An 18,850-nucleotide genomic window follows, 5' to 3' on the forward strand; every position below is an offset into this window, starting at 1 on the left:
AATGGAAAAAGTCCGGTCGTGTATACTAATGCTGAGAATTAGCATTTAACTTGTATATGTCCAAGTTATGGAAATGTGTAGAACATGCGATGAATTTCTTTCTTGAATTAGCAGCATGTACACTGCACTTGGATATTTTAATGACTCCATATTAGAACCAGAGTACTTTTGATTTAATTAATTGAATGGTGCAGTATTAAAATTTAAAACCAGAACATGGAAGGGGGAGAAATCTAAGTATAAACTGTGTCTTCTTTTATTTGTTACCAAAGTGTTAGTTCCTCAACTTTGGCTTCTTATAACCTAGAGAAGCTTAAATGTGATTACTATTATAAGGCAAAGTAGAGATGCCCATGCGCTGCCTGCAGCAAGGTATTCCATGTACACGCAAGCAAATGCTGTTACTTTTCCAAAAAAAAAAAAAATGAATTTGAGCTATTTTTACGGCTTTAGAGGTTCAATTTACATAAATATGGTTGTATTCATAGTTAATGTGTAATACCTTGTTTTGCAGTATAAGCTATGTTTACAATTTTTAAGCAAAACAATCTGTGGAAGCTGTTAGGCAATCACCAGTGAGTTTTGAGAAAACTGATTTTCTTTACATATAATTCAGCACGAAGAAATTAAAGCCATATCCATATCAATTGATAACCCTAGACAAATAGGTATTAAGCTTGCTAAAGGGAGCAGGAAGTTGGCAGAAATAGTGTGTCTTCACAATGGCGAACAATAACTGTGTGCTCATCATATAAGCTGACAACTTTTTCAGATGTCACTAACCATATTGCTTCAATTGCTTTATGGCACATACTTCAGGATGTGCCATATAGGATGACTTTGATTAGCATCCACATGACAGCCTCTTAAAAAGAGAATGCATGATTACTTCAAGGCTGCAGGACTGAGCTCGGTAATTTGAACTCAAAACTAAGAATTCAGATGGGGACAGAGCCTGATATATGTGTTCATTCTGCGATTCTAATTATTGGATAGCTACAGTGTACCTGTTACCTTGCCATCTCTCATGAATAAACACTTTATAATGAAAACAAGCTTATGTCTGTGAAAAGTGGAAAACCCACAAAATATACTTTAAAAAAACAACACAATTAGAGATGGGAATGTATCCCATGGTGTGTGAAATGAACATGTCATGATGTTTTTCACAAAGCAGGGCAGGCCTAGACAGCTCTGCACAAGCATTCAGGGAGAAGAATGGATTTGTGTTGATTCTAGAGTGTTCCATGTATCTGGAGGTGAACTCTGACACTCCAGTGTTTTAGCAAATGATTCCCTGTTCAGATATCATTGCTTGTTATCTTTCCCTTACTGAACAGATGGTTTAGTGACTTATTGAAGAAGGGAGTTGTCTTGGTTGCTTAGGAGTTTCAGGAGTCTCAGTCTGGCGTCAGGCTATAGGTGCAGCAGGAATTCAGAAAGCCCAGGGAGAAGCAAATCCACTCATTTCATGGCCAGAAATAGAGGAGAAGAGGAGAAGGAAGTGGCTGAGTCCCACTGTGTCCTCCCAAGGGTAAGTCTATAGGCTCCATGCCCTACAAGTTCACCTGCCTCCCAACCATGCAATCCCGGGGGAGTAGAGGAAGCAGCTTTTAACATAGGCGCCTTCAAGAGACCCTTGAGATCAAACCACAGGAAAATTAACCTCAGTAGGGAGAAGACACACATCTTACTGCGAAGCTATCTCACTGTACGTCCTTGTGGTAGTCAAGGTTTGCTGACAGTTTTTAAGCAGATATGGCAAGATGAGCAGAAAGGCTTGGTGGGGTTTGTCTATGTCAGAGCATGAACTGTGAGTGAAACTGCACAGGAGACATCTATGGTAGGGATAACTCAGCCCACTATTCTAATGAGGACGAGTGAGTGGGTTTGGCTTCAAGTAGGTCATTATCTGTATCAGTTTCCTCTGGATATAATCATCATTTAAACCTGTGTATGTCACCAGCTTTATATGAGCAATTTATAAAAATATGCTGTAATGAATCACGTTCTTTCTTATATGTTCTTTACTGGTTAAATTAACTTGGTAATTTCTGTATATTTATTCCTACCTAAAAAGTCATGTACCTACAGTATATCTAGTATAAAGATCCCTGTATTAAAGAAGTCAGTGTATGTCACAAGCCAGTGCTTCTCCCATGGGAATTACTTCACTCATTTAAAGTCTATCCATGTCTTCTGAAAACAGTAGTGCCCGCTTCGAACAAACTGAGTAAACTGCTTTTGACTATAAAGGTTTTTTTTTTCTCCCATTTTCAATTAGCCTTGAGTTTTTATGAAAGGAAGCTTTTCTATTTTGTCAACAAAAGCAGATCGCCTGCACCTAGCAAGAACGTCAGGCTGAGACATATCCTCAATAGCAGTCAGAGAGATCTCAGCAAAGACATGCAGCCAGGAACGGAAGCCCAGCCGGGTCAATCTGTGAAATCCTGCTGCTGATCTCTATAGACACAAACCCAAATCCTCCACGGCTGACCAATTATAAACGGCCCCCTATTCAGTTCCATTTGTACTCTGAGATTTGCGTTTGAAAGTTTTTTAAGACTCTTCTCTGGGAAACTTTTGGAGCTTTCAAGGAGATGAAGAAATTGCAGCGGAAATGAGGCAATGACCCAAAAGCAGAGCTGCTGAGCGACCCAATTTATAAGGAAAGAAGGACGTGCCCGGATAAGTTCTGTTTTTCTCAAGGTTGGGTTAAGTGTGGGTAGTGTGTATTTTTGCGTGGGAAGGAAGGCAGCACTATGGAGCAGAGAATGTCCAAGAACACAGAGAACTTCCCAGAAGATACCTACAAATTGGAGTGTGGGAGAAACAGAAAGTTGCTTAGGCAGATCTGAAATCAATAGAAGGGGGAAAAAGAAGCATACACAAGCATCCTAACTGAAACATTTTATTTCAGTGGAAGTAAGCAACAGACTGAGAACTGACCAATTATACAGTCAAATATTAAAAATATCCCCAAATACAGGGTTGGAGAGATGGCTTAGTGGTCAAGATTTCTAGTTGCACCTCCAGCATGAAGACGGGGCATCAAGTGAGGGATGAGGTTGCTATTCCACAGTCACATCTCTGACCCATGATTGTTCCTGTCTGAAAGAATTACAGGGATGGAAATGGAGAGGAGCCTGAGGAAAAGAAGGTCCAGAGACAAGCTCAAAGTGGGATCCATCTCAAGGGGAGGAGGTCCCAAGGCCTGACACTATTACTAAGGCCATGATGGAGCACTCACAAAAAAAGGATCTATCAGGACTACCCCCCGAAAAACCCAACAAGCAGCTGAAAGAGTCAGTTGCAGCTATTTGCACCCAAACAATGGACAGAAGTAGCTGAACCCTGTTGTTGAATTCGGGAAGGCTGAAAGAAGCTAAGGAGAAGGGCAATCCATGGTGGTGAAAGAGCATGGCAGCAGGCATGGCAGACATGGTGTAGGAGAAAGGGTTGAGAGTTGATGGGGGGGATATTTAACTGGAAAGAGAGACTGGGCCTGGCATGGGCTTTTGAAACCTCAAAGTCCCACCCCCAGTGACACACTTCTTCCATCCTAATCCTTCTAATTTTCCCAAAGAGTTCTACTTCCGGGTGACTAAGCATTTGTATATTGGATATAGAAGCCTATGGAGCCATCTCATTCAAACCAGCAGAGATTCCCATGTCCAGCCAGTTAGAAGAAAGCATGTCTAAGACCACAGAATGCAAAGCAGAATCTCATACCCAGGACAAGCACCAATATCCGTCTCAGCACTTTGATGGGACAGCAGCAGTGAGCACTTAGATACACTGGCCTCTTTCTGGCTGGATGTCAATGCGTGACTTCTCATGGACATAGAAATGCATACTTCATTTTAACAAGACTTTGAACATTAATGAAGACCAGGTTTATCACAAGCATTTAATTACTCATAATGTGTCACAAAATAAGATTATCTTCTTGAATTTTTTAAGCACGATAAGCTTCAACAAGCTTATTATATATATATATATATATATATATATATATATATATATATATATATAATAATTTGTACAGAGGTACAAATTGTGAGGAGCACAAGCAGAGGGAGCATCCACAAAGACAACAGAAAAAAGTCTAGCTCCTTGGGAAGATCTCACTTTCTCATGACCCTGGACCCTTCAGCTAAGCCTTGTAAACTGCAGACTCCATATGCATGTGCTTGCAGTTAAGCAAGATAAGTTTCAAAATGGTTCTAAGATGGCATTGTATTTAACTGGATCATCCTCTCATTCCTCATTGATCTGGCCCCTGACCTTTCCATTTGCCCTTCTGTCATTGACCATCCCATAATTAAGGGATATTCTACTCTCTTATGACTATAATATCTACTTGCTTCCATTTCAGATGCTCATGAATAAAAAGACAGTTCATCATCTGAATTTTGAGCACAGCTTCTGATTAAGGAAAATAATGTTTCTCAGTGTCACGGAAATTAGGTAAAGGGTTGATGGTATTGTCTATACTTCTTTTAAGGGATTTGACTCCTAATTAGAAAGAAGAAAAACAACTTTTTCAATTAGATGACTCAGAGTCAATAGAATGGACTCTTCCTAAAGAAGACTGTTTGTCAATAAAGAAAATCCTTACCAACATCAGACTTCTGAGCAGCTTCAGGTCCCACAGAGACTTGCCATCCATCTAGGTGGACTGTGCATTCCTACATCAGTGCTGTGGACTGTGCAGGGGTGGTCATGACTTAAACTGTATTATGTGTGCACTATTTTTCTTAAAAGTATTTTAATACAATACTTTTGTGATGAAAGGTAGCTTTAGCAGGCTCATTTTTTGGCAGGAAATGACAGAACTGGCCAGCCTAGTTTCAGAAATGTTTCCAGTATCCAAGAAAATCAACTTTAACAATAGACTCTTGTTTCATCTCAGCCTCTGGACAGCGGCCTTGTTTAAGGAAAATTAAATTCTGACTCATTCATGAGGTAGTGGAGGAAGCCTCACTGTGCTGTTTGTTGTTTTGGTGATGCACCTAACTCCAGGACTTTCAAGGAGGCTTGACAAAACCAGACTGTATTAAAATAACTTTACATTACATTGTTTGGTACAAATATATGATTAAAACTTTTTACTTTTATCTAATATTTTGTACTCTGATGCTCGAGGACATAAGATTTACCTTAAAAGGTATGTTTCTTGTTGAAAACCATGAATCCATTCTGAAGCCATGGTGTAGGCTTATCATAAGTGGTAAGATCACTAACCTTGGAAATATTCAGGGAGTTAAGGGAGAACCCTTAATTAAAATGTTTATTTTATGTTTCATGTGCCTGTGAGTGCTGTTTACCAGAGCCCAGTTGCCAATCCAAACAAACGATTTGACAAAAATGAGAACTTTGCCAATGTCTCCAGTTCGTTGGAATTTGTAATTAGGATATTGTATTTCAGATTATTTCAAACTCCACTTTCAGTTTGAGTAAGTGTGGGTTGATCTGTTCTCCTAGAGCATCTAAAGATTTCCACAGAAACTTTCTAGTATATAAAATGCTAAGAGCATATTCAATGTGATTTTCTATCTGTTTTCTCCTAACTTTTCCCAGTGCCATCCTGCCTAGTAAAATCATATGCATTGCTTTAGAAAAGTTAAACTAGACTTTAAATAAAGTTATTCATTTGAACTCCACAGTTCATAAGAAAGTACAATATTAAGCATATAGAGAAAGATAGGATGTAAAGGACATGGGCGTTTCTTAAAATCAGAAACAGTTAAAAGGCAACTTATAGCAATAGAACATTGTAGAAAAATGCTAATACAGCTTATACTGAAATAACATGTAGAGGATAATATGTTAGATACCATGAGAGGAAATGGATGTTAAACTATCAAATATAAATCAGTGAACAATTATTTCATTTTAAGATTATTATATGGCACACCAGAGAGAAGGTTTAGCAAGTCAGAGAGTCATTGTTCCAGAGGACTTGAATTTGTCATCTTACGAGCATCTGAAACTCCATCTCCAGTGCATCAGATGTTTCTTCTGGCCTCTAGGAATGTACATGACTGTGCTTATACTGCCAATGTCCCTGCACACACATACACATAAACACAAATAAAGCAATCAAGAAAAACCCACAATATTTCTATATGATTAATAGGAACAAGATAGGACGTGCTAGTTAATGAGCATCAGAGTGTAGAAATTGGGGGTAGAAAGACTTTACACTGACCTTTAATTATCTAAGTCATAAATGTGGATGTACTTTAAAATATGGGTATTTGAAACCATCCTAGTCATTGTCAATAACGTGAAGACCAGAAACGTAGTTAACAGACAAGAAGCTTCTCATTGTCAAATGGAATGCTATGCTATGTGTGTGACTTCTGATCACTGCCTTACTTCTTTGAAAGCCAATATACACTTATCAGGATTGGTAATGATTGACAAGTCACCTTAGATGTAGTTACTCTAGATGTAGTTACTAGGTCAGGCTTTTGACACAAGTTTTTCAAGTACTATTAAGCCCACGAGTCAAGACACCATCCACAAAGGGCATGACAACATCCCAGGACTGCTCCTTCCTCATACTGTCAGAGACTGGCAAGCACAGACTTCACATCTGTCTTTGCTCCATATAATCATTATTAATTTCGTGATACGTGAAGCAATGTGTTGACTCTTTCAGAAGAGAACACTAGCAAAACAACAGTTCAACAATCTAAGAAATAATTAAAACTTAGTGGTCTGATTAAGGCTGTCATATGCTGTGATGGAAGCCTAAAGTTATGGACATCTGATTCTGCATCTTTATACCACAGGGCTTCTTTGGTGGTCTCTGCACAGTACTCATATATCCCTGATGCCATCTAAGTTCTGCAGTGAGAAAACCTCCAGACAGTTTAGTCTACATATTAAACTATCCCAAACAGGTCCCTCTGCATTATCTAACTTCTTGTGTTTTAGTTAAACACAAAACAAAAAGAGGCCATGTGTCAGGGGTAAGTAGAAGCATGCATACTACAACACTTCCCTATTGTGATCCATTCAGGAACATGTCTCATCATTCAGAATTCCTGATGGCATGAGCTTTTCTGGTATTCAGAGGATGAGCCTTTTCAGAAAGGGAAACCTGAATAGATAAAGAAACGAGCCATCTGCTTTGAATGGCCAAGCAGCTGTTAGCTCTTTGTGATCTGCTTCTCTGGAGCAGAGTTATTAAACTTCTAATTCCAAATATATTTCCTCTTAATTAAACCACGTGTGGAGACTTCCATGGCAGCGGGTGGTTTTTTTTTGTGGATAGCGAGGTGGACAATGATGGAATGATTAATGAAGAAGGTGGACTATATGTTTTCATAGTTCACAGCAAAGTTTTCTTTCTTTAACCTTGGAAAGTATTTTTTAACATATCCATAGAAATTCTATGCTTAGCTTCATTTTATCATTCTGCTGTCATTATCTACAAGTGCCATGCTGTAGACAAGTCTACTTTCCTAAAATGTTACCGTAGTCACAATGTTCACTCACATATGTATTTAAGTCCCTAAGCCTGCTGCTGAGTAATTGAAATGTGTTGTGGCCTCCTTCTCTCTGGAGTTAACCACATAGATGCTGGAGCGAGCATTGCTGCACTTCAGTGTACTACAGCCCTGAAAACCTCGGACATTGCAGGTTTCTGACATAGATCTCTAGCTATCTGTAAAAGGAACTATTCAATACCATAACATTAGAAACAGGCATTTATAAATGTATACTTCATTAAAATGGATGACATGTATGTACCAGTCTTGAATAGACATTTCTGGATTAGTCTTTTATATCAGAATGTACACTCTGGTTTTGATACCTCTATAACAGTTTCAGATGCATATTCCTGTCAGGTATTCCAGTTTGTTTACCAGAAATAGATATTAGGAAAGAAAACAACCCTCTCGGGTTACATATTCCTAAAATATTAGGTCCAAAAAATTTTCATTTTCAAACCTAAAACAAATTAGGAATGGCTCTTTCAGAACAAAAGTAATAATTTATTTGTCAAAGGTTTTTTTATTAATGGAAAACTAGGGTATTGTACAACCTCTTAGAAGAAAATTAGGAGCAAAGGGCAATTTAGTAACTGTTGCCTATTAAATCAATCCTTATTGCATGAAATTCAAACTCACAGTTACAAGAAAGCAGCTTCTTGAATGTTGCTGCCTCAACTTTTCCTGAATATATTTTCTTAAAGATCCTTTAAATATTACTGATAGGCATATACGGAATACCTCAATTTAAATTTTCTATAAATTCCACCTTATTTATTTCTCTTTGTTCCCACTAGGGTCATCATTCAATAGACTCTAGTTTAGGTCTGAGAGAGGGAGTATTCTAGAGAGGTACTACTTATGACAGACTTTTATGGTTAGGGTTGACTCTTCTGACACTATAACAAGAGCCAACTCTTCAGGAGACTTCAGAGAGATATAGTTCAATTGCCCATTAAAACATGATATATGCAATGCTTACTTCTGTGTGCCAAGTGGACTGCATTATGGATGTCCTGACAGTGTGTAATACATTATCTCAAGATGTGCATGAAGACTTGTGTAGCCAGTGAGCACAGTAAAGCAGCTGGTGCTCCCATTAAGGAGAGTCATTATTCAATATTCTGACAGATCAGATAGAACAGAAGGAGGAAGAAAGACAAAACACGTCTCTCTCCTTGATGTCATCATTCCCTGCCCTTGAATATAAGCACTTTTACTTCCTAAAATTTGGGAACCAGCTGACTTCCTATCAAGCAAGCACAAATGCCTGACATTTGTAAGCATGATAAATTATATAGGCTCTCCTGGTTCTTTAGAAGGTGATCTATGGCAATCGCAGGTTCAGGGACCACACAGCCTCCATAATCCAGAAATTCAATTCCTACTGTGAATCTCTGACACAAAGTCATGGACATACACATGTGTGGGAGCATACACACACACACACACACACACACACATACATACACATACATACACACACACACACACACACACACACACACACACACACACACAAACTTACACAGGCATGGAGAAAATACCAAACAACAAGCTTTTATCCTAAAAGACACTTTGACCAAAGTAGATGTATTATTAATGTATTATGTTTCAGTTGGAAGGCAAAACATTAGATTTCTTGAGGAAAAGAAAACATTATTAGGATGTAGCCCCAATTATTCAAAACAAGACAAGACTGAGTGATCTTATGGGCATTATTTCAGTGATGTGCACATGAGACCATCTAGTCTGAGTGAATGTTTTGACACTATGAGATGGATTCAATTGCATAAATGTTCAGTATAACTCATGTGAGATAAGTAGAGTGTGCAATGTTGGGAGTTCAAAGGTTTAAGTAGGGATAGAGTTGGGGAATGGTCAAAATGAGAGGATGGAGAAATTAATCAAAAACATTAAATGACAAAAACATGAAATTTTGCTATCTTGGAAGTTAACTGAAAAGCAAGGATGGATTATGCTATTTCCCCAAACCACTGATTAGTAAACAGAATCATGGTGCCAAAGGCAGGTTATGTTATCATAAAGTGTAGTTCCAAAGACTACCCTAAAAATATAAAAGGTCATTGTCTTCGCTTTGGTTACCCACCAGAACTAGCTATGAGACTCTATTGCTGAATGTTCTTCACACTTTGGAAACAGGACACAGAGGAATCAGGCTGGAACTCTGTCTTTTCTGCTGAGCTTCTACAGTAAAGGAAGATGCTAGGCAGGCTACTTTAAGAGAATGGTCTTACTCTACTTTGAATTGTACAAGCTACACTACCAACCTGATGAGAAAGGTATGCCTTCTGGTGCACTATTACCATGGCAGGGATTCATATCTGGTACTATAAACCAGTTCAAAAGTCCGTGTATGGAACATTCCCCTGGAAGAGGGCTCATTATTATATGGTTATGATATCAATCTGCCTTCTAAATATGCTATCCTTATACATGGTTATACTTCTTTCAGTATTAGTCAGATAAGCTTCTTTTTGTAGTGATTTGTGGTTAATGCAGAGACTCATATAGGTCAATGTGTTAAGAAAAATTGACTGTTGGTTGCTTAGCTCTAAACAGTATGTCTATATTACCCCATACAAGGCTCAGGCAACACTGAAGAAGGGGGCACAGAAGAGTTTAAGATCTAGAGGATGGGAAGGAGTGCTGTAAACAGGTGCCTGGGGACATGGTATGGCCATGGTCTTGTGATATGGCATGCTTCATGACCTCACACCCTCAGTGGCTAACTGCGTGAGACTTGCACAAAACATGATTTGTCAGTCTCTCACCATGGCTTATAAAGCCACACTCTTGCTTGAGGAGGTATAGACAGTTAATGATTGGTGGGGGAGGTCGAATCACATGCCTGCCTGGTACATTACCAATGCATTGTCTCCATTCAAGTAAATAACCACGTTACCTGGGCTCCTGCAGGAAGCACTAATCAAACGCAGTGAGATGGAAACAAACAAAACATGGCAGTAGGAGGAATGTTTTGGGGAAAGGAGGAGAAAGACAGGATTCTGTTGGAGAAATTGGGGGCTAGTAAGGATAATGGAGTAAATACAATGAAAGCACATTAAAAGTGTTGGCTGTAGATGAATAATGTTACAGAAAAGAAAATGTCAAAATGCATTTCTCAAGCTAGGATAGGTATTTTCTCTAGAATGTTCATTTTAAATTAGACTTCATAGATTTCCTGGGAAAATGGTTCTTGCCACAGTTTCTACAATGGGTGATTTTGTGATTCTGAAAAGAAGACCTGTGCTACATGCTTATTATGTGCCTCCAGGACCAGGAGAAATGACTTGCAGGCAGGAGGTTTATTTTGACCCATGATTTCAAGGGAGTCTTGTCGTTCATGACAGAGAACATGAGACAAAATTTATGACATTTACTGTTGGCATTCATCACACAACTGAGGTAAATAACTCATAATGGGTATGTCCAATTCAGTTATATGATATGGTGTGCCTCGTGAACTCACACCCACAGTGGCTAACTGCATGAGACTTGCACAAAACAGGACTTGTCAGTATCCCACCATGGCTTATATAAACCTCACTCCTGCTTGAGGAGGTATAGACAGTTAATAATCGGTGGGGGAGGTGGAGTCACATACCCATTATAAGGCACACCCTTTGAGATCCCCTTCCTTTAACTATGGCCCAATTCCAAAGTATTTTAAAATCTCCCCAAAATAGCTGAAGAGGAAATTCAAAACACATGAATTTATGAGGGGCATTTCCCATGCAAAAGGCAAAAGGGTACTATAATCTAACCAAGTAACCAGGTTTAATCAGGTAACCAGGGCTAAGGAAAATCCCCTGATCACTAAGTTATGCATTTATCTTCACCAGCAAGGGACTTGGTGACCAACAAGAGAAGAATGCTTCTTCTTCAAAGTGAGCAATGTAAGCAAGATTGGAGGTGGGCATAATTTTTGCCTAGAGGCCTCCTGCCAAAAAGAGAGAGAGAGACAGAAAGGAAGGAAGGAAGGAAGAAAGGAAGGAAGGAAGGAAGGAAGGAAGGAAGGAAGGAAGGAAGGAAGGAAGGAAGACAAGACAAGAATTGAATTGTTTTCACTAGATAGGTAGAAATTTACATAGAAATCCCAGCTATTATTTTAATTACCTTCTCAAAATGGATGGGTAAGTTGTAATGAGTCACCTCTCTGATCACCCACATTCTCACTTCCAAGGCAAGCTTGCAAGGATTATAGAAAAGAACCTAGGCTTATCATTAGTCTGTCTAACTCTTCTATGTGCCTCACTTAGATGGTATAAGAATGTACATTTCCAATCGATCAAGAGAATCTTACATATTTGCTAAGAGAATAAAATAATTAAGTGAACATTTTAGGTAGTGAAAAGGCCAATGGAGGTTTGTTTTTGTTTTTGTTTTTAAAGAATAACACTTTTATTATGACCTGATAATAACTTGGGTATCTCTGACTATCTCTTTTTAAGGAGAAAAGAAAATGACATATGACATTACTATCAGGCATCCCTATAATTTTACTTCCTTCCTCAGTGATAATACTAGACCATATATTTTATTTCAGCTTCCATTAGGGTTAGCTCCTGTGGTTTACCTATTCCATTGTGGTTCTTTGGGACCTGCTGACTCTAGACTGTTTCTATACCTGGTCTTAGAGCAATTTAGCTCATTGCTCTTTCTGGATCATAAAATGAGGATATGATCCAATATATCAATAACTGTATTCTGAGCTAGGTTAGAACTGCCTGGTGCAGCTCTAACCTTGTTCTTGTCTCTTTTTAAGAAGATAAAGCCACACACAAAGAGGCAACTGTCCAGAAAAGGACCTGCCTGGTTTAGTTCCTTTCCCCTGGAAGCAGGATGCCCTTCAGTGGCATCTTTCCCAATGTCCTCTGCAGTATGACACCAAGGATTGCAATGTAGAAAATGAGGAATCAAGGGCTCATATTTCCTGGAAAGATTTCCTGAGTGGAGCCTACTTGTGATTAATCCAAGATTTATTTTCTACTCTTTGCCTAACAGTCGTGAGCAAATCCATTTGACAAAACTTGCTGCATGTGTGTGTGTGCTGGTCTCACCATTCAGAAAGAGAGAGCAAGTGCATGGGAATCTGAGTGGTCTTCTGGGATGCAATGAACTCAACTGTCTTCCATCATGTTTCCTATTTACCATGGATGGGGTTTCTTATCCTGCAGATAGAGGTAATCCTTTTGGGATTGTTTGCTTGTGAGATTTGTATTGACAAAAAAAATATCTAACTTTCTGAGCTATCAGCCATCAAGCTGCAGTATCAGGGTTTCCTAAACCTCGTCTGGCCCCGATTCCCATTCTTATATAAACAGATTTATTTTGCTTACCTCAACATGTATGAGTAAGGTACAAGCAGGAAAAAAATGCAAGTGAGAGAGAATGAGGAGCAAGTGTTCCAACGCCCTTTCCAGTGTTAAGAGTTCTGCTGCTGTTATTCAGCAACTTACAGAAACTTAACTTTCCGCACACTCGGCAGGGCATATTCGAAAATGTTGCAAGCTCCATCTATATGTGCTGCTTCTGGCAGAAACTCCATCATCACACCTGGTTTGTCTTGCAGGCATAACTTCATAGTGCTCTTCAGATCCAATCATGGATGTAGATATCCCTATGCACGAGTTTGATCTGCCTTCCCTTTCTGCTGATGGCAATTCCATTTCCAGTTGTACACTAGTGAGTGGGGTAGCAAGTGCTACTCATTCAATTCTGCAGATGTTAATTCCACTGCAATCTGACAGCTGCCTTTTTACCAGATTCTCCACTTGTGAGGATGCAGGACTCCAAAATTCTCTAATTCAGATTCCTTGAGGATTAAAGATTCCCAGATACTAGGGATTTTATTGTTAGAGTATTATAAAGCCACATAGCTGTGTAGCTACTAAAGTAAAATTAAAAGCCAATGAATGTGATTAACTAAAGAAATGAAATAAAATAAAGCATTTGTAATATTGTCTTGCATCTGCAGTTGCTGCGACAAGCTACCTATTGAAGAAAACCAAGTACTCTGAGGACAAGATAGAAAAATTCTTAATAAAATCCACCACCCACTTGAGGTTCCTTTCACCCACTTAATACTCTCAAAACTCTATTAAACATATTGAACAAACATGTTCTTTAGTATATTTCCAGATGTTTGATCAAAGGAAAGAAAGTGCTTTCCTGGCCACAGATAGAAAGGATCTTCAGGGTTGTATTCTGCATTCACTAAAATTGTGATTTTAGTCTGTGTCAGGGGAAATAGGAAAGTCAGATTTTTTTTCTCTCAACTAATGAACAATATTTAAATTTATGACTCCAATGATAAGGAACTTATATGTTAGGTTTTTACAGTCCTTAGCTTCACTTCATATCCTACCACTAACTAGCTAGCTAATGCAAGACTCTTAACTGTGCATTAGGAGAGATAAATTATGCAATGTACTAATTACATAAGATAATAGCCACTCCATAAGTGCTATAATATTTTTATTCTCATTTATTAAGAATATTTGTTTAGTAATAAATATGAGACATGGGAGGCATAGTTCTTCCATCTTAAAGAATCATTTCCTTATACAAATCTTATTGTTTCCCAAGTCAGTAGAACCTCATGGAAAATGTGCTAATTTAGTATCTGATATTCAAAGACAATTAGACTGTCATTTTAAAATTCAAATGATGAAGCACATCTTAGTATGCAAGTGGGTAATCCCAGCACTCAGAAGGCTGAGGCCAGAGAACAAGCTGGGCAACTTAAAGGAGGAGAAAGAGGAGGAAGCAGAGGAGGAGTGGAGGAAGAGAAGGGGGAGGATGGAGAGAGAAGAGAAGGAAAAGGAGGAAAACAAAGACTAAAACAGGACAATAAATTGCTTTAGAGCCCACACAGGGTCTATCTTAAATATAGTTTCACAGCCAGACATTGTGACTTCTTTATATATTGTATCTATGTAAGATCTATACATAATCCACATGAATAGTTTGATGGGGTTTGTGAGACATTTGAATAGGTAAAACACATGTGACACAGGCCTGATACCCTGAGCTTGATTCCTGGAACCCAAGTGAAAATAGAGAAATAGAGAACTGACCCCAGTATGAACTTGCAACCTCCCCAACCCCACTCCCACACCTTTTCTACACACACACATACATGCAAACACACACACACACACACATTCACACATACACACACACACACACACACACACACACGGAGCTACTAATGTTACTACTAATAACAATTTTTCAAAGAAACCATTTTTTATTTTGCATCCACATCTATAATTCAATGCTAATAAGCAGCATATTTCAAGAAAGTACAAGTTGTTTTGTTGTTGCTTTTTAAAAAATGTATTTGTTATTCTTTAAAACAAGACTTCAATTTCAGGCAATTAAAGTTATTTCCTGAATTTTTATTGTTTAGCCTTTAATAGTTTCTTAGAAAATATTATTTTAATGTACTTATTGACTAGACAAAGCAATGGTCAAGTTATTCTTTCTAGTGGCACAGGAGTTATTCATAGCTAGTGATCATGTTGCTCAGGACATTAAACTGTAGTAAGAGTATATACTACAAAAGGCATGACATCCCAACAGAGTGATCTACCTCTCATGAGGGAGTATGCCTTGCCCCTTCAATGAAGCCATCTTTCTCTTGTTCAGGTGCTTTCCAAGAAGTCATCCACAGTTAGAGTTTACCAGAGACTGAACCACTGCAGATGCACAATGCTGAAATTACAGTCTCTAAAATTATGATCTAATAAACCCCTTTCGTGCTTTTTAAGGTGTCTGGCTTTAGAAACTTTGTTATAGCAAGGTGGAAAAAACACACCATTCTTCTCATTCTATTATTCTATGGATGAGGACTCACAGACAGCTCTTTTCTGTCTGCCTTTACAGTTTTATTCCCTGTATGCCTCTGCCAGTTTGTCATTTTTATTGACAGAACAAAAAGAAGAGAAACATCCTCTCTGTATTCCACATCAGTGACACTGTACATGTCCGATGAGTAGGGCAGTGCTCACCACTCATCTTTAAAACATTCTGCTTCCCTAAGACTATGCTATTCCCTAGCCATATGAACTTGTTATTACAGGCTAGAGCCAAGGAATTCTGGCTGTACTTGCCAAGGCACATTTCTAGCACACATCAAACACTCCCTCAGCTCAGACCATCCTTGTTCCTCCACTTAACATTCTGTTGGTAAGCTCTTATTTTCCCAGTCCATCACCTTTCTATCCTTCTCTGGGATAAACACTATCTATGTTCATTCTCTGAAAGGTCACAGAGACACAATGGCTACTGATGTCCTGAAAGAAAAACTCACTTATTTCTGCCCCGAATTCAGTGTGTACTTTGTGGTGATGGAATTAAGTAATCTTCTATGGTACAACCTATTTTGGCCTTTACTTGTAGCATAAGACTTATGAGAGCCCAGAAATGTTTTAAAATTTCTCCTGCAATTAGAAACACAAAGCAGAGATGCATGCTTATGTATGCAAGTAAATATTAATATATCCACCTTTACATCAACACAGGCATTAAACATTATATATAGTGTTTAATAATAAAAAATTTAATTATTAAATAATTAAACAATATATTTAACTAAACAATTTATAATTATAATATTTATAAAACAAACATTATACACACACATACACGTACACACACACACACACACACAAACTTTGACTTATGATAAAGTTGTCCTTTAAACTGAAAACAATTGTAATTTACCAAAGTCACTAAACATCACAGCTGAGCCTTAAGCAATCTTAGAAAAAAATGTCTTATTTAAATTTTTTGAGAAACTACACAACACCAAGCCAATAGTGAAAACTGTTGAATAGCACACGTAGTTTATTAAAAACTTGGCTGAAAACAGGAACACCAATTGTGCTAGTACCCACCATGAGTTCTTGTTAAAGGGTGATGTCTGTTAAATGCATACCATCTTGGCTCTGAGGTGATAGAGATATCATGAGTGTTGCCATCGTCTCAAGGACAATGTAAATGTATGTACACATTTGGTAGAAGAAGAATGGATGACATGTAGAATGGATGACAGTAGAAATATCTCAATCCCATTGCAGCTATGGAACAGCTTGATTGCTCATTTTCCAACCATGAAGAACTAACTGGTGCTTCATTTTCTATATTTTAATTTAAATGTACAAGAAAGAAATGGAATTTTACCTTATATAACAAAACTATAGGTTGAGATTTACTAACAGCTTCCCAAAACTTTAACCTATTAAGTAGGCAAGGTGTAGAGGCAGATTCTGACCTCAATTCATGACCAAAGTCAGATTTGCCAAATACACCAAGCACTGCATAGTGTAGTTCAATTTAATACTGGAGACTAGAGACCTTTGTTTCATCTTAAAATATGAATCTAGGAAGTTGCCATGACAAAACCCAGCATGATTTGTGCACCATAAGCTTGTCTCTGCTTCTTTCAGTGAGATTCATCCCTGAATCAGCTTGATCTCTTTATTCACAAACTGTCTACATCCAAAGCAACTTTGACGTCACAAAAGTGGAACTCATTGCTGACATTTGTGTCATGCAGCTGTCACCACTGACAGTTTTCTCTTTTATAAGATGAGGTTATTACAAATTCCTTTATGAATGCATGAATGTGTGCAATGTGAATATGTATGGCCATGCATGAAAAGTTAAAATTAAAATATAAAAAGTATGATATGCCCCTTTCACAAGATTCCCATTGCCCTTTAAGGCTCTCATTAAGAAATACTTTGATGTAATGAATCTACTATACAGTGTATGTGGGGAAATTGGCACAGTATTAAATTTTCATGCACATTGCCCCTTAAGAAGGAAGGCAAACATGGGAAATGATCCAGCTGGTAATGGAATTAATCTGATTAACACATCACAAAAAATGGCCTCATTAAAGTAGAAATTGAATATGGTATACACACAGAAACACCTACACACACACACAAACACACACACACACACTTTACTTGTGTATAATATATAATTTCTGTTGTATTATTTTATGTGGGGGCTGTTATTAGAGATACAACTCATGAGTCTGATCATTTTGTACCACTAAGCAACATCCTCAAACATGCAACTGTGTTTATTATATATGTTTATTGTGTACACAGTATATAAGTCCATGTCAATAATTTATATTTGACTTTATATGCCCCAGTACAGGGGAATGCCAGGGCCAAAAAGTGGGAGTGGGTGGGTAGGGGAGTCGGGGGGAGGGTATGGGGGACTTTTGGGATAGCATTGGAAATGTAAATGAGGAAAATACCTAATAAAAATATTAAAATAAATACATAAATAAAAATAAAAAAATAATTTGTATTTGAAACTAAACCTTATGAAAATCAACATTGTGAATAATGTGTTAAGTCTGTAATGGGTTAAGTCTAGCACAGAAGACTATAATGCTTTACTGTGCCATCTCCTGGTCAATAGTAGAAGTGCAACTCCAGAGTTCTTAGGCTTCATCTGTATCTTGCAGCTGTACTGTTTGCTGAGATTAATATTACTGAATTGTTGTTTTGTACCAAATGGTCAGACTCAAATTCAGCTGAGTTATAGACAAATCTGCCACTCTCCACATGTGTAAACTGAAAGGTGAAATCTCCTACTAAATGGAAGGAACATTGAACCCTGTGTAAACAAATATGACCCTAAGTCTTGGCACTGGCGCCTGTTCCTACCAATCTAGACAAATTTCCCATCAGCCCCTTTGTTTCTGATTTATTTCCCATTAACCTAAATCACACACATTTTAGATAACCATTATTGTCTCGGCACTCCAACCTTGCTGTTATGCCCATTAAATTATGGGTTCACATTACAGCTCTTTATTAATTTTGTGACCTTAAATTTACTAACTTCTCTGATACTTAACGTCTTAATCTATAAAATAAGGACTCCATGAGGCACTGAAGAAGCATTAAATGCAGGAACACCAGAGAAATTCAGAGGAAAATTATTACATGGCAAAACCAAAAATTTGCTGTTTTAAGAATTCTTTCTTGACTCAATCACACCAGTAGGACTCAGGAAACTGGAGACATGAAAATCACACCCCTGTTCAAGCCCCTTGGTTAACATTAGGGCAGCATCTGAACCTATAGAGGGGGACATTGCAATCATTGGCAGTTTTATAAAACAGGCCACCCATGAAAAGATGCGTCTTTACTAATATGGCAATTTTCTTTGGCAATAGAAATAGAGTTAAATAATCAAACTGGAAAGGATCTCCTGCCATTTTTAATAGGCCTGGTAGAAAATATTTTTTAAAAGGTCTATATTTATTTCTTCCTTTATTA

General features: G+C 37.9%; 1 protein-coding gene across 2 annotated transcripts in view; it reads right to left on the reverse strand.

The window, feature by feature from the left end:
* Luzp2 (leucine zipper protein 2) overlaps positions 1-18,850 on the reverse strand; it is a 393,196-nt gene that overhangs the window by 364,148 nt on the left and 10,198 nt on the right. The window lies entirely within an intron of this gene.

The sequence above is a fragment of the Mus caroli genome, unplaced genomic scaffold (genome assembly GCF_978045245.1).
Source record: "Mus caroli unplaced genomic scaffold, Mus_caroli_1 scaffold_8, whole genome shotgun sequence".
NCBI classification, from domain to species: domain Eukaryota; kingdom Metazoa; phylum Chordata; class Mammalia; order Rodentia; family Muridae; genus Mus; species Mus caroli.